Raw genomic sequence first — 5,358 nt, forward strand, 5'->3', positions numbered from 1 at the left:
CCCACATGTAAGCACCAAAAGCAACTGATGCCTATTCAAAGCGCCTGGCAGTTGAGGGGTCGAAGTAGCTTGGGTCAGTTTAGAATATCTTGATTTCTCTTAAAATAGCTGCCACAGGCTTATATTTCCCCCCCTCCCAAAAGAAATAAAAAACAAAAATATGCGTAGTTATAATCTACATAATGAAATAAAAACAAAGATATAAAAGAAATATGTATTATAGAAGTCATTAAGTGATATGGACACATTTCCTAGGTATAGGAAACCACCTCATCCAAGGGAGGAAATGTAAATGACTCCCCTCACTGCATCTTGCCTGTCCTCTGGATCTCCTAGGCCCTCCTAGGCCCTGCCTTTCTCCAAGTGATGCATATCATCTTTCCCTGCCTCTTAAGAGATGCCGGTTAATCACTCAAACTATTCTGTATTGCACAAACAGTATCAAATAGCCGTTATGTGTGCTACGTGCTGTTCTGGGCAGGGTGGTGACTCAGTGGGATGAATTGACAGGTTCTTTAGCCAAGGGATGCTCTCCTGTGAGTAAGCCCTCTGCTCTATTAATCATCAACTTTTTCTAGTTTGGGTCTGAGGTACAGCTTTATCTATAGACAAATGGCAAACCTGTGAGGACCTACAGCAATGAGGTGAAGAAAATGTTGGTCACCAGAACTCTCTTAGAGACAGCTCTCTATTTGATTAGAAGAAATACTTTGAAATGACATTTGGAGTGGAAGGTGAAGTCCCAAGGGCCTTCTCCATCAAGAAAAAGTGTCTGCTAAACTACTTGGTATGAGACAGGGAGAGGAATGGTATTGTTCCTAAGAGAGGGCAGAGAAGGAGGAGGGCAGGGAGGTGGGGAGAAGAGAGTACAACCAAAACGCAACATCAGAGAGGTGTCTGCTGCACAATGTACCCCTTTGTGGTGATGCACAAATCTTTGGTAACACATATATTAAATGAATGGGATGTTTAGTATGCATGATTATTTTGTGGAAATTGGTGAAGGGATTGAGATTAGTATCTGGACTGAAGCTAAACACTACATTACCTTTTTTTGGCTTAAGCCAGTGTGACGCGGGCTCTCTCTCTCTCTCTCTCTCTCTCTCTCTCTCTCTCTCTCTCTCTCTCATACACACACATACACACACACACGCATACATACTGTCCTACGCCTTACTCCCCCCCGCCCCCCGCCTCACACACACACATTGCACTGGGTGGAGGCAGGGAAAAGGAGAGTTACTCTATTACACTGTGACATTACTGGCTGAGGATACCAGTGGGCTTGGAGAAATGAATATGGTGCCCAGGGTTTGGGCAGCCACAAATCAGAGGATGATTAGACAATGGAAATCAACAACTTATAAAGTTATTGAATGTACTGGTGATTTTACCCGGGCCAGTGTCCCTTCAGTGGTAAGCAACTTAGCCTGTTGGTAAAAGGGTGAAAATTGTGGATTCTGGAATCAGCCACAGATGTTATGGACTGGATTGTTATGGGCCACATGAAAGGAGGCTGGGTTCCTAATATCAAGTGTCAATCTTGTTGCATCTTGCTCCTTCCACTCTGACCTCACCTTGATCCTTTTTGGATCTGGAAACCAAATCTTCCTCACAAGTAGAATACATCCTCGGATCAAAAATATACTTCATAAAAAAAAAAAAATACACCTCCTGCTGAAATAGACTTCATAGGCCTCTTGGTCATGTCCTAAAGGTAGTGTGCTTCTCAAATGGGTTTTGTTGTTATTTCATTTTGTATTTTTACCTCTTTATTGTGGAAATCTCAAACATACAAAAAAGTAGACAAAATAGTTTAAGAGCCCTAGGTGTCCATCATGAACTCATGACCAAGCCAGTCTGTTTTCCTTTTAAAGAATATTCCAGAAATTATATAATTTCACCACTATTATCTATTTATGTATCTTTAAAAGATACTGACTCTTTTATCTTAAAATAATACCATTAGTACATGGTCCACATAATTAACAATATCATAATATTATTCATAATATAATATTCATTCAGTATTCAAATTTTCTTTCTCATAAACTTATAATTTTTTAAATTGTTCGAATGAAAATTGGAATTATCCTTATTATTTAAGTAAGATCCACACATTGCAATTAGTTAATATATCTTTTAGGTCTCTTTTATTCTATAGGTTTCTCTTTATTTGTTAAAGAAACATGTTTGTTTATTCTGTAGAGTTTCCCATAGTCTGGATTTTTCATTCATCCCATGGTGGCATTTAACATGTTATTCTATTTTCTGCATATCTTGCTCATTGGTAGATAAAATTAGAGTCTTGGTCAAACTTGGGTTCAACTTTTCATCCAGACTACTTCATAAGTGGCGTTGTGTTCTTCCATCAGGAGGCATATAATGGTGGTCTGGTTTCTCCCTCCTGATTTTTCTCTCCTTGACTTCCTTCCTTCTTTCTTTTTCATATCTCATCTTTCTGATTCTTTGAAGGGTAGCTGGATGTTGGGGATTTGAGGGGAGGAGTTGCCAATTTTTCTGTCTCCTCCTTGGCTGTTGCCTCGCCTCATTCCCTTGCTTCTTGTCTATGCCATTAGCATGGCTTTTTACTCCTTTAGGGACATTGTGGTGCTGCTAAAGCTGTTCTCAGGGCTGGGGGAGGGGGAATGGGGAGAATGGGCAACAGACATGCTGAGAAAACTTCAGAGGATAACACTGAATTGTTTTGCTATTCCATATGAGGAGGGCTAAGTATGAACTCTGCCTAACTTTTTAGTGATTTAGAAGGCAAATGGCTATCAGGCAGAGGAGAGACTACTAGACAGAAAAGTAGCTGAATTATTTCCTTCCCACATGCAGAATGGGAATGTAATTTCCAAATACAATTTGGTGCCCAGAGTTCAAATTTAATGCTTGAAACCTGAAGTCCAGCCATAGTTGAATCCTATAAGAATGTTCCAGATCCTTTAGCCCATGATCAACAAGGGACTGCTATATATAAAGGATTTGCTTAACCATTTGCTCACATTAACATGGAACCCGTGTCCAAGGCTATTTTGTTAATTTGCTTAACCATTTCTTGCTCACACTAACATGGAATCCTTGTCCAAGGCTATTTTGTTAATTGGAAAAAAAGGGAAAAAAATGTTATCAGTCATCACAGCCAGGCTTTCGACAAAATAACCTTTTGTTAGATTCAGCAACATTTACAGAGTATCTGGCATCAATTTCTTCACCAACTAATTTTACCTTGTTGAACCCTAAGTGTAGCAGATTCTGTTGGTGCCCCACCTCATATCCCTTCGGTCCGCCTCTGAGTTCATATGCAGCTGGAGTAAGATAATTCTTAGGCACACTGTTAGGCTCCCTCCTCACATGCCTATAATTCCTGGCCTCTCTTCCTAAGAGTTTTCTCCTGTTTCACCAGAAATTACCAGACGGATCAGGGCATTGTGGAGATGCTGGTTATTTAAGGCTCCCGGGGGCAACCTTTAATCACTGAGAGGTGAGAGTCAGTGGGTAAATACCTGAGCTTCCTTATCTCTCAGCAGAGGATTCTGAGATGTGTTCTACATGGTCCTTCGGAGGGTTCCCAGCAGGACTGATCCGTAGTGGATTTTCATGCTCATTGATGCAATTTTTATTGACTGTTTTCCCTTCCTGTCTTTCTTTACCATCTCACTTGAACTTCCTGGTATTACTTCCCAAATAAGCCTTCTGTACCCAATTCCTTGCACAAGGGGCTGCTTTATGGGGAACAGAAAGGAAATACTTCCATATGATACCACAAAACCTTTTGGAACAAGTGAGTATAAATAATTAAGTTTATAAAATATTGAGTATTATATGCTGAGTATATTCATGTGCTGAGTATATTCATGTGACTGAGCTATTGATAGCACCATTTTTCAGATGATAAAACTGAGAATAAAAGACATTAAAATAATTACTCAAGATTAAATAGCTAGAAAGAACTGAGATGCTATCAACATTGTTTTGCATCTTGTTCTCCATTTTGTTTCAGGTGAAAGATTTTCTCTAACAGCCAGTAGATTTCTGTTCTTCTTTTCTGAATTGTTCTGTTTTCTTATCTATGTTTTGAATGGGAGAATTTCCTGCCAGTTGAACTTCAGGTTGTAAGTAAAAAGGCTCATCTTGATGTGGTCTCCTAGCAACAATTTGTGAAACACTTTAAAGTCATTATTTTTCTCTAACACGTTTCCAAATGTTGAAGCATGTTCATTCACTTCGATCATTAAAATCCCCAAGAACATTCATTGTGTAGCACACAATTCTGGTAATTATAAGTTGTCAACAGGTTACTTAGTGAGCTGAGAGAGAGGATGGACCACATTCCCCCTCAAGGAGCCAAGCCCTTTGTTTCCAGCCTGGCAGGGCAGGGCAGATGCACTCTTCTCCAAAGAAGTCTTAATTGACTTGCAGTGACACTCATGCATGCTGTGTCAGGGTAGTGGGGAAGAATGTTTAAACCTAAGATATCCATCTATGAAATGTCAAACCCACGGCAACACATACAGGTCTATGGTGGGTTTGAATACTGAGGGCCCAAGTTCATAAGGAGGCAGCTTTCTGCTCCTTCTCCTCTGGGCCCATCCCTTAGCCAAGCCTAGATCTGAACAAAGTTAGGCAGAAGACTTATCTCCTCTCTTAAAACGGTCCCTTGAAAATGCAGTTCTACACTAAATTAGCTGCCCACCCTTTAATTTCTGCTTTTTCCTTTGTCTTTTTCTAAGAATTCTCTTTTATTTTTATCCTCTTTAAAATGTTTTAGTATACAAGTCTGGAAGGGGATCTGGATCATTGGTGATCACACTGTAGGTTTAGCAAACCGAAGTGCCAATTTGGCAAGTTAAAGAATTGTCCATCTAGGCTGTAGTAGTGTAGGCATCAGGCCTGACTCCACATCCACTGGTAAGGAAATCACAATTAGGACGGTACTTTAGACAAAAGTTAAATACCCCTGGGAAGTTTTAGAAGAGGGGGAGATTGAATTCATTGCCATAGCTTTAAAAAAAAAAAAGGTTTTGAAATGTTTTAGATTTATAGATGAGTTACTGTGTGCCCTGTATACCCTTTCCTTTATCCAGCTTTACCTAATGACAATATCTTACATAACTATGGTACACTTATCAAAATTAAGAATCTATTATATTTTAGGTGTTCTTGTGGAGGGAAACTGTATGAATCCGAGGCTGGTGAAGCTGGATGCGTACACAAGCACAGACACACATATACACATATCATACATACAGACACACACAACATACTACAGATGCATACAAGATACAAGCACACATGCATACATATATACAACATACATACACACGGAGACAAATAGATGTACACACACCACAC

The sequence above is a fragment of the Pteropus vampyrus genome, unplaced genomic scaffold (genome assembly GCF_000151845.1).
Source record: "Pteropus vampyrus isolate Shadow unplaced genomic scaffold, Pvam_2.0 Scaffold103, whole genome shotgun sequence".
In the NCBI taxonomy this organism is placed as follows: Eukaryota; Metazoa; Chordata; class Mammalia; order Chiroptera; family Pteropodidae; genus Pteropus; species Pteropus vampyrus.